Below are 12,523 nucleotides of genomic sequence, written 5' to 3'. Positions count from 1 at the left end.
CAGTCTTTCCTTCTTTCTCTGACCCTTGCCCAAATCAGGCTAACTTGCAGACCCTGAGAAAGAAGATAACTACTAAGAAGAGTTCCTGGAGACTAATCGGGCTCAAGTTAAAACAAACAAACAAACAAACAACAACAACAAAAAACCCAGAAAAACAGAGCCTAGCAGCCCTTTCTATACAGGGACTTCTCAAGCAAGCCATACTTCAGGGATAAGCCTGCACTGAACTGCCTACCTGCATTGTTTTTTGCCATCCGAGCCAACACTTATAAAAGAGTTCTTGGAACTGTATTTCAACCAATAAGACTAAAACATTCCTCATTCAATGGGAGCTGCACGGATATATCCCCATCAGCATTTTCACCGACCAATCAGAGTGGGTCCATTCTGACCAACTGGGACAGTGCTTTTTAGATCAATCAAATTGAGAAGATTTGGAGTCCTTATTTGCATGAAGACAGACCAATCAAAAACCAGAGGCAGGTATTTTTCTATATAAGTCATCTGTCCTCTGGCTCAAGTAGTGTACTTACCTCTTTGACTATAGACTGGAATTCCCCAGCTGGAGCTGAAATACTGAAGACTTTTTACAGAAGCAGAGTAGAGTAGACTGGCCCAGACTGGCATGAAGCAGGGCAGGGCAGGGCATTGCAGAGCAGAACAGAGTTGAGCTGAACTAAGCTGTCTAGCCAGAGAGGGTCCTTGCACCAGGGCCACCTCAAAGCAGTGCTGTTTCATAATTGAGCTATAATACTATTGAGCTGTTCCATAGCTGTGCTATATCATAATTGAGCTGTTTGCACTGAATAAAGTTTCCTTCTTCACCTCACCCCAAATTAGGGAGTCCTACTGGCATTGAATTTGTACCAGTGACAATTGATTGACACTCCAAAGATTTTGCTTCATAGAACCTAGGGTGGAACCCGGCAATCTGAATATCTGACATATAACTTGGGATTTCTTACAGTGTTAATTCTTGGACCACATTTGAACTCTAGTGTGAGCTGGCTGCAGTTCCCTTCTCTGCACCTCCCTCCCATGCTGGCTTGTCCTGGCCCTCATCTCTTCCAGCTCTACTCTTGAGGCCACCTTGATGGAGAGCCCCCTCTGTCCTCTTTCATGTTGTGACCTTCATGTTGTAAGACTGGATGCCTATATCATGGTACTCCAGATGCCTAAGACTTTATGTGCCACAAATTTTAGCATCCTCTCTCACCCTAAATGAAAATTCTTGGCTTCAGACCCCAGCTTTGCACAATGCTATTTTCAGGTTGCTCCAATTTCCACATGTCCTGTGAAAGTCATAGATCTGGGCAAGTGCATTAGGGTCTACCATTCCCTGCCTGTCTCTTTTCTCTCCACCCACCACCCAGTGGGGCAGGAGGTGAGAGCCTAGCCATTTCTAACCCCAAACCAGAGGAAGACACCTCTCCTATCTATCAACTGACTTACATTCCTTCCTCTGAGAATGAGGGAAATAGGTGAGAGTCTTAGTGAGCTGACAGGGTTTCTCCCACAATGGCAGCTGTTTATGGGCATGTAGGTGTGGTATGAGGGCTGTAGAGCAAATGTCCCTTCCAGGGACTCTTACAAGTGGGAAGTTTCTCCTTCTGTGGAGCCATTGTGAGAATTCTGGTAGCCCTATAGCACAGATGTCCAAGGTGTCCCTATAGACTTTCACCCCTGGTCCACTGGCATTGCAGGCCCAGTTCAATGAAGGACCATGAGAAGATCACAGGATAGAGCTTTTCTGGTCACCTATATCCTCTTAAAGTACTTTTAGGTGTTCCCAGTCTTATAAGACTTTCTTCAAAATACAGATATTCATTACTTCACAGAGACATGTAGCTGCTGAGTTGTTGGCCTTTCTTTCTTGTCATCAACCAAAAAGGTCACATTTATAATCATGGTCAATTGGGAGGTGGAAATGAGAGGTTATTAATTTAGAATGTATAATAAATGTCCCATTGCAACATTTACATGTTTTTTTAAATATATGATTTTTAATTTGGAGCAAATAAAAATTATATAATAATAATAGTCTCATTCATATTGTCTTTCATCTCCTACCTTGCAATGACCCAGCAGTATCCAAATTCATGTTTTTCCTGGTGAGTGTCAGCCACTTTGGATGCTGCAGCAGGCTAATATAAATGCAAGCAGAATATTTGAATATTTTATTATTTTAGTTACTAGTAAGGACTGAGATTTAATCAAAACAGTATGAGGCTTGTCCCAGCCAGAGATCCCATATTGATTAACCAGACTCTCAAACCACCATTTGCTTTTTCTTGTGCCTCTGGGCTGAATCTTCAGGTGTACTCCCTCAGTTTTATTCTTCTCCTTCTTTCTCAAGGTGAAGACTTGCTTTATAAAGCCAGTGGCCTCTGTGCACACACTTTCCCAAGCACAGGACTCTTTGCTCTTGCCAAGGACTTTGAGCAATGGTGTGATTAGGGAAAAAAATGTAGGACAGGCAGTTTATGTCATGGCTTGGACACAGGCTAGCAGAGAGAGACTAAACAAGTAACAGTAGTCCCCCTATCTGAGGGGAATAGGGTCCAAGACCCCCATTGGATGCCTGAAACCATGGATAGTACTGAACCATGTATATACTGTTCTTTTCTATATGTACATACCTATGATAAAATTTAATACATAAATTAGGCGCATTATAAAACATTAACAACAATAGCTAAAATGGAACAATTATAATAATATACTGTAATAAAAGTTAGGTGAGTGTGATCTTTCAAAATATCTTATTGTACTGTACTTACCTTCTTCTTGTGATGATGTGCGATGATACAATGCCTTTACGATGAGATTAAGTGAGATGAATGACTTAGACATTGTGACAATAGCATTAGGCTACCTTGACCTGACAATACATTGGAAGGAGGATCGTTGAACTATGATAATGTTGTTAGTTGGATATTAGGAACAGACGATGTTTATAGATCCTTGATAGCTGAAAAATTTTTTAAATATTTTCACAACACGGGTGACTGAAACCGCAGAAATTGAAACCATGAACAAAGGGTGGGAGTGACTGCACTTATGTACTCTAATCCTCAGTTTCTTTATTTTGGAAACGGAATTTTTGGTAAAAATTGAAAATGAGGTAATATATCTAAAGTCCCTCACCTGAACTATTTAAATTGGTAAATAAATAACCTAAACTATTATTTTGAACACTAATATTATGACAATGTACTTAGGCTTTCTATCTACTTCTGTGCTGCCTCTGGTGTGCTCTGATTGATCCAGGCTTGTGCCAATCCTCCTGCATTCAGTAAATAAATTAATTTCTTTAACAAATATGTATTAGAAGTCTGTTATATATAGATCCCAAGCTAGATATGGAAAATACAGTGATTTCAAGGAAAATAAGGCTACATTTCTGTCTTCAGAGAGTGCTTAGACCAGTGATTCTAGATTGGGGTTTGCTCTTCCTACACCTCAACAGCCACTGTCCCCCTCCTGAGTTGAGGTTACCGCCTCCCCCCGCCCCTCCCACCACTAGGATATTCTGAAGCTAACAGCCCTATCTCATTTGCACAGCTGGTTCAAGGGTATGTTTAGTAGTAGCCAGCTCTGCCCAGTCTATCTGATCTCTGTTAAAGAAATGTAGGCAAAGAAAACAACAATTGATAACATTAATAAACCCTCACTATGGACCGGGTACTATTCTAAGCATTCTGCATGAATAATTCCATTTTTTCTTACAACTACTCACTGAGATGGGTGCTATCTTTACAGTAAGGAACCAGAAGTATAGACATGTTACCCTGCTTAATGATCTACAGCTAATCTTCCAGTAGAACCAGGATTTGAAAATATGACTTACTGTTGAATAGTACACTTGAAACTTATTGTATTTCGTTAACCAATGTCACCATAATAAATAATTAAAAGAGAAGAAAAGAAAAAAGAAAAAAGAAGCAGCCAAAGTCCAGCACCTGTGTCCTGAACTCTGCCTTACCAGCTCACATTATCATTTGGCACTACTTCTTAGACAAAGACCTCCTTCCAGCAATCCCCTGCTTTATTAGAGCAGCTGCTGCTTTAGTTAATTCTTCTCTATTGAGGAATGCTGAATGTGAGATGACTGCATTCTCCAGCATTGATTCTTGCCTACTTTGATGATCAGTGGGCAGGATCATAGATTTGGCGTCCTATTTTTGCCTGTTATTTTTTATTTCACTAGGTAAATAAGTTGTCTCCAGTGTAAAGAAAGGCAAGGGGTCTAACTTTCTTTTAAGATGTTGTCATATTAATATTTATTGTCCCAGTTCCATCTTCATAAAATCCCTATGAAGATGAACTACCCAGATAAGATGGCAGATAGTTAGGAGCACATTATTTGCCTCTCTAAATTCTCATTGAAATAATTATGAAAATTGAGGGAAAGATAAAAGCTCCCACAGTACTGGAAATGAGGAATACAGACTAATGATTTGTTAGATGCTGGGAGGACTTTCTACCAAATAAAGATTGGTTGGTGCCTGCGGTAGACAAGTTGGATCAAGCAGAAAAATGTTGAGAAATTTCTATTCCATCTTACTGAGTTACGCAACCTAGAATTCTGGAGCTTTCACCAATTAAATGGTGAAGCAATTGCTCTCTGTCCTGACTAAGGTCATTTCATCCAACCAAATTCTTTCATTGGTACTTGTCTTTTCAAATCCATTTAGGGAGTACCATTTGGTAATGCTAGACAGTCAGGTCAGAAATAGTCTGATAGGGATAGGACGCTGACAATAATAAATGAAGGAAACAAGGAAATAGTGAGAAGAGTGTACTGTGGGAATAGCGATCTAAGCCTGCACCTGAAAAGGAAAGATATGCAAACTATCAAATTATCTATGAATGAATTGTGTTTCCCGTATAAGACAATAAGGCTGGGAAGCACACCTCTTATCAATTCAAAAGGGCTATACTATATCATTGATTTTTAAAGACTGCAAATTTAGATGGAGCTCTACAATAAAGCAGCCTTCCAGTTTTGGGTGTGGAAGGAAGATCCCGATGGTGTTCAGATGATAAATGATGAAATAAAGTGACTCCTTATATTTGTAAATATTGGCAAACTTCAGGCATGGAGGACCGTCAGATCATTCAAGAATGCATAAACTGGAATAGAAAATCCCTCTTAGGGCAAATGAAAAAATAAAAGAAATGTAGCATTAGTGTTACAGAAAGAAAATGTAATTCTGAATAAAGGTTTACTATAGGACAAGCTCATCAAATCAATCACCTGTATACTCCTCTGAAAAATGCTCCAAGACATGTGGCAACTGATAATAAACAAATTAAAATTAAACAGGTAAAGTAGATAAGTAGTGGTACTGTGGAAGCCAAATAAATATTGTGTTAAGGTCTAAATAATTGTTATAATTGAGATTAGAATATTGAATGAAAACGTGAAAACAAAGGAGGGAGAATATAAATAATGTACCTAACAGTGATAACTATAAACTTCATCAGAATTATGATCTATTCCGAGGGAACCAGGAAGGAGGAAAAAAGGAGGGACAGTTACATAATGATCATTTGTCATCTTATTTATTAAATGCAAATAGTCAACAATTCTGCTTTCTTTTTATTTTACAGAGTTGGACTTGGTTCCTTTATGGAAAAACTGAAAATATAATAAAAAATAAAATAAAACCAGTTTTTAAAAAGGCAAATCCTGGAGTTTCCACCTCTTGCCTCTCCAAGGTGATGAGGCCCTGACCCCAGGGCAGCAAAAGAATGAGGGCTTTCTGTTCCTCCTCTTTCCCCATCTTTATCTCCACAGTGGAGATGCCAGGAGGAACCAAACCTGGGCAAAAGTGCAGGAACCCAAGGCCCCGTGGCCCAGGGAGGGAGGCTTGTATGCCCTTAGCCCCAAAGCTCCCGGCTTGCAAGGTGGGTGAGGGCAGGGCCCCTCCTGGCCAGGCCCAGTTGAGGTTGGGACTATTAGTTCCAGATTTTGAGGAAGGAATCCCACGAGCCTGTGGCCACAGCCATGCCATCATCAGTGACCCCAAGGCAGCTCACAGAGTTGTCATGGCCGGAGAGGATACCTGTACAGTTGCCCCTCATGGCATCCCAGATGTTCCACTTGAAGTTGTGTTAACCAGGGAGCAGCAGATGGCCACTCTGCCAGAAGGTAACAGAAATGATGTCGCAGATGATGTCATGGATATACACAAGGAGCTCCTGATCAGCCCGCAGGTCAAAGAGGTGGCATGTGGCATCATTGGAACCTGTGGTAAAGGCATAGGCGTTTGTGAATAAAGCATTGATGTCAGATTCATGGCCGATTAAGGTCTGTGGGCTCATCGAGTCCCACACATCCTACAGCTTGAGAGAGGCATCACAGGCATCTGACACAAAGGTGTGGCTGTTGGGTGTCAGTGACAAAGACATCACATCCCCATTTATCCAGCAAAACCTACTGTCTGTTGGCCTGTCTCAATGTCTCACAGGGCACAGGCAGTGTCCCCAGAGCTGGTGATGATTTAGTTGTCATCCAGGAAGCAACAGCACAATAGGCACCCAGTGTGGCCAGGCAGCTCTCAGCTGATCCTGACATTACCCTATGGGTCTTGAGACTGTAGATGGTGCAGATGTTGTCTAACCCCCCACAGGCCACAAAGTTATCTGAGGGTGTGTAGACACAGGTCAAGACTTTGCAAGAGCACAGTAGGATGACTTGGACCTTGTATAGCTGTCTCAGATGATGAGCTTCCTGACCTGGAAGGTGCTGACCAGAAACTTTGAGTCTGTCCCTCAATGAATAAGCACAGATTTTTGTCAGGTGCCCAAGGAAAGTCCTCTGTATCCTCATCTGCATTATCCCTACTGGCTCTAACCCAGCTGTGATCTGAGTCAGTGTTGAATCCCCAACACTGCTTTTCGGGCATTCTGGATCTGATTCTGGAGCTGCTCAGCCTCCTGTCTCAGTTGCTCCAGCTAGCTTGTGGCAATGGGCCTGTGGGTGGGATTGGGGATGGCTGGGGGGCTGTGGGATGGGGGTTGGGGGAAGAAGCTCCTTGCCTCTGGCCCAAGGCCTGTGTTGGTGAGACTCAGCGTAGGGTTGCCAGAGGTGTGCAGAAGGTCCTTCTGCTTCTTTTTTGAGAGAAAATTGTACCCTGCAGCACTTGAAAATTTACACTTGAATTAATTTTCACTGTACCTAAAAACAGAATATACGTCTTGAAAATTACCAGATTACAGAAAGATTAGAAAACATTTCCCCTATAGTAAAAGACTAAAAAACGAAAGTGACAGTCACAAATTATAAAATACATAAAGCATAAAACATAATAAAAGATATACTATACATTACTAACACAGTAAATGTAATTGGATTATGTTAAATATGGACATGTACAGGAGGCATAATGAAATAAGAGAAACAGATATACATAAAATTTTAAATAAAAATAAAATAGAAGTGGATAACTATATGAACCAGAAAGCTTTTTAAGAGGATGCTTAGAAAATATTAACGTTTAAAGGAAACTATTTATTCATTATTAAAACATAAGAACTATTTTCTCACTAACTCAATGGGTACTGTCTTTCAAAAACTCAATATTGAATACTATTTTCTTTGATATGCATGGTATTCTCTACCCCATAATTTTCTGTAACTAGGTTTTCCAGTCATCTTCACATCTCATCAACTGAACCCAACTTTTATTGCCCATGAGCAAGGGTAAAGTGGGTTCTTATAGCCCAGTTTGTGATTTTATAAGTTCTACCTTGGATAATAGTGTGCTGAATTGTTCAAGATCAAACTTTGGTATTGTGATTAAAACTAAGCTCATATTAGAGCAATTATTCAGTTGTTTGTACCTAGATATAATCATCTTAGACAAAAAATCCTATGCAAGTCAAAATGTCAGTCATCATCAATATCACTGTGGTGTGAAGTAAATTCTGCAGTTAGTATTTCATATACAGTACATTCTGTACTTATTTACACCTTACTCAACATAATCCCTTTAGGCCAAATAGATCCTCATGTGATCTGAATGTCAGCATGTTTCTAGGTATATGTGAGAATGAGGGTTTGTTGTCATTATTTATTTGAATAGAATCATTTTAATTGAACCAGTCTTATTATTTTAAAAACAACTACTGGTGTTCTAAAGTGTATGTCTATGTGCAAATATTAAAATGTTAAAATGATCTAATTCTGATATTCTTGAGTAATTCCTTGAGGAATCTTTAAGCTTACATTTGCTTGTGAGCTGACTCTTAGATTTAGGATCTATCTGTACTGATGTCTTCAGTAGCAGCAAGCATATACTGACATTTGCTAATGTGTTAGATAATCACAGTTTGGGATTTACATTGAATTTGATCATAACACATAAGTCAATGTGTTGGTGCAGCAAAAGAAATAATTTATTTTTCCACCAGTAATGCATTAACTAACTTTTATGTGTTAGGTACAACCATCATTGAGTTTATATTTTAGCTATAAGGAGCTATAAAGTTATAAAGATCCCTATATATAAAGATCCAGGCAGAAAGTCCCCACAAAGAGATTCAGATGAAAGGCTAGGTGAATTGAGAATGAGTTCTGGCCTACAATGCTGAACCCAGGCTTCTGATCTTAACAGTTTTGGGCCCTACTGTGCATCCAGGCTATGGATGATTCAGGGATCAGATGGACTACGCTGACAAATCGAAGGTCTTCAGGACTTGCCACTGACTGGAGCTGAAGAGTCAAGGATTATTTTCTGAAATTGGCTCTCTGTTTTGTTATTTTCCTTGTACTTTTCAAATCTCACAAGCATTTGGCAGTGTCTACTAAATGTTAGGCAAAGAGTGATGAAATGGAGTATATACAGAATTGAAGGGACAGAGCTAACTTCAAGGATCATAGATTACAATGAAGAACACACACTAACAAATAATTTAAAAGTATTTGGTGTCTACAAGATACTGAGCAGAGAGGAGGGTTAATTAGAACAAACTGGTTGTTTATGGATGGTTCCTTGAGGATAGTAACATTTTAGATTGATTGCTAAATGGTCAAGACAATATAGTCAGGTGAAGAAATGAGGAAAGGGTGTTCCAGGCAGAAGAAAGAGCAAGAGCCCTAAGACTAAATGATGTGCACAAATATTTGCCTACTACCCCCTTGAGCATTGCTCAATCTGGGTGGGCCTGTGAGGAAAAACAGTGGGCTTGCAATTGTGGTCCATGGAGCTGTTAAGGATAGAATCCATATCTTGAGGAGAGTGGCCAAGAAACCAAGGGAAGTTCCTTAGTAGTATCATCTCACAATTGAGGGAGAGATGTTATTGAAGAAGAGTCTCCGGGGCAGTCAGATGCAGGCTGTGGACATCTTTTGAAGGGAGTAATGTTCAGCTTTACTGAATGGGTCTGCAAAAATGTTGAAGGAAACAGAGGTGGATAAAATGGAATTTGTAAAATTATGAGTGGTTTATATTATTAGCGTACAAACCAGCAAAAGGTGAAGCCAAGAAGGAGGTGAGCAGGGTATAAATAACAAGAATTTGCCCAGTGCTCTCCTTTACTCTGTAGGTAACGAGGAGTCTTTTGTTTTGTTTGTTTTTTAAAGGGATCTAATCAGATCTGGTTTTTGAGAACATTTCCAGCTAAATGTGTGGAGAATGTATTAGAGAGGAAGAGGAATGGTGGGGAGACAAGCTGGGGATGTTGAGCAAGGCAGGATCTGAGATGCTAAACTAGGTAACTCAGGCTGGGGCACAGAGACAGGATGTATGTCTGTGCTCCCTTCTCTTCAGGCTTCCTAGTGGGCTTCCTAGTTCTACTGCCATCTAGGCATGAATGTGGCCTGCCATAAGGTATGCCCCCTTAAGTGTCAAAACTAACACCCCCAAATTAGCAAGGTTCATAAAGATTAGTTCTAGCCTCTGTGCACACATTCCTACTACACAATTTTCAACAAGTGGCTAACAAGCTGCTACTCAAAAACCTATCTCTCCAAACTTGATTCCTGGGACTCTCTTCCATAACCAGTGTGCTCCAGATGTTCAGGAGCTGGCAAAGCTCTTTCCCTGCCCTAGGTTTTCATACATGCTCTCTCCCCTCCCCAGAGACTACAGGTCTGGATAAATGGGCACCTCCTAGAGAAGCTATCTCTGACTACTTTTTCTAAGCATGTTCACTATACCCTTTTATTTTCTACTCTTACACCATGTACTTTCACTTGTGCCACTTGAAGTAGTTGGAAAACATAATCTATGTTTTTTTAAATCCACTTATTCTCTTCTTTTCCCAAACTGTGAACTAATTACACAGTGATGCAAGACAGGGCAAATTTAACTGAGCTGGGGGGAGACCAAGCCCTGTACCAAGAGAAGAAGGGGGTCTTCTGGCGGAGAGTGTAGAAAGAATTCAACACACATGCCAAAGTTAGAGTCAAAAGGAAAGTTTATTAGAAAAGGGCTAACATTCCACAGCCAGAATGTGGTCTCCTGTCAGAGGCAGAGAGCGAGAGGGACCCTGAGTCTGGGAAATTCAGTTTATATTTATATATCATTCTTTAGTTCCTATTTCCTTTGATAGGACATACAGTGAAGAAGTGGAAGGAGAAGAGTATGTAGCCTGAAAGGCCTGCTGGCAATTTACAGCCTTTAATCCATAGGTTCCCCATGGTTTTAGCCATAGGGAATGAACAATTTTATTTGTGTAAGGCAGCTACTTAAAGACTCTGTTGTTCTTGTTTTTTCCCCCTTCACAGATGTGGGGAATGGGTTGTTAGTAATCTCAGTAGAAATCTTTCTTTGCTCTGAAGGTGTCCTCTTGGCCTGGCTGCAGAGTTGATGAGCATGTTGCAGCCTCTGAATGTAGCTTAATTAACATTTTAATTCTCTTGCCTCTTCTCTACAGTAGGAGGGCATGGAGTATATTTGTTTTATGCACTAGAAAATATCCAACATTTTTCCATAGATCTTCATTGTTTTGAAGTTCTTAAATGTGAACCTAAACAGTCTATCCTCTAGTATCTAAATCTGCTTTACGATATCTACTTGAAGTCAGCTCTCCAGCTCTACAAGTTCTTAGTTCCTGGCCACTGAGGAAAGCTCACTGAGCAATATGAACTCTTCTCTGGTCCCTCCAGTGTCCTCCTAACTCCTTGGGGATCAGCAAGACATGACTGAAACCTACACTGGATTCTGAAAGCAGGTCTTGCTAATTTAGATCAATTTTTTGCCTCTCAGTAATAAAACTTTTCATCATTTAAATGATTCTAAGCTTCATAAGGGAGAAGATGCTGGTCTATTACTTCCAAATTCTCTCTCTGAGGATATATCCAAAATGGAATTGCTAGAATAATGGAATTGCTAGAATAATAATTAAACTCTGTTTAATTATAGCCCAATAAAAATATAAATCAGATTATCAGTCATTTATAATTACCTCTTGATCTGATCCTCCTGGGAAAGAAGGAGTGAATTATGTTCCCTTTGGAGGTAAATTAACCCCTTTTCGTCTCCTTATTGCGATACAGCTGTAATTTTCCAAGTGCAATGCTTGCAGCAAAACAGTTCAATTATAACACAAATGCGATCAATTTACTTACTAGTAGGATCTGTGCCTTTAGTTCATATTTAGGAGGAGTCAAACATCGGATGGAACCCTTCTCTGTTATAACCACTATGGCCAACATCATTGGAATGTGGTCGAGACTTGTTTAGAATTCAGAATCTCTAATAAGTGAGGGCCCAGCCATCAGAACAAAATGGCCCAGCTGGAGAGCCCCACACTACATGGTACTAATGGCCTGGAGCCTGCAGCTAAGAGGGCCAGTGGTGCAGATCTGGTCTTCGTCCTTCTTCAGTCCAAATTATTGGGCCAAACTATGGTGCTCTGAGAATACAGTTCAGCATATTTGTGGTCAAAGCCACGCCTGTGTCTCCTTGGAGGCTAGCACAGATAGGTCCTGGGATAACAGTGTTGTGGACACTATAAGATGGGAGGAGGACTGAGGGGCACAGGCCATTTGGCAAAGAAAAAAAATGGTTAACGTCAGAAAGATGCCTTCAAATACAGCAAGATTGGGGACAGAGAACCATAGGTCATTGATCCTGTGTTTCCTGTAAACATGCTCTGACACAGCCTCTACCTGGGGAATAACTGCTAAACAACAGTATATGGCCACCTGGAAACTGAGCAGTTCTCACAGAGCCCAGGAGCCCATCAGAGAAGGATACTCAGCTTCCCCTAAAAGTGGCCTTTGGCATTGCTGGGATGGCACTGAATAGCTTTCTGTCATTTTCTCTTAATCCTCATTAAGTGAGCAGAAAATACAGATCACAAAGTGCAGTGATAAAAAGCAACACTGTCACAATGGCTTTGGGTTGCAAGGAGGTTAATGGAGTGTGGAGGTGACTTTGGTCAGGCACGGAACTGGTTGTGTGAGGGTTTTCATCCAGCTCCACCCCTGCATCACCAGTTGCTAGTTAAGGAAGACCCTTCATTCGTCTCCAGGAGCCCCAAGTTGAGTTGGAGGTGTGGAAGCTAA

The 12,523-nt window shown here is 40.6% G+C and overlaps 1 pseudogene; it reads right to left on the bottom strand.

The window, feature by feature from the left end:
* Nucleotides 1–5,964: 5,964 nt before the first annotated feature.
* The window catches only part of LOC120591449 (guanine nucleotide-binding protein G(I)/G(S)/G(T) subunit beta-2-like), a 78,190-nt pseudogene continuing 71,631 nt past the window's right edge, over nt 5,965–12,523 (bottom strand).

The sequence above is a fragment of the Pteropus medius genome, unplaced genomic scaffold, assembly GCF_902729225.1.
Source record: "Pteropus medius unplaced genomic scaffold, Ma_sr-lr_union100, whole genome shotgun sequence".
Taxonomy (NCBI): domain Eukaryota; kingdom Metazoa; phylum Chordata; class Mammalia; order Chiroptera; family Pteropodidae; genus Pteropus; species Pteropus medius.
Note: the sequence above shows the minus strand (reverse complement) of the source record. Positions and strands in the feature narration are given on the sequence as shown.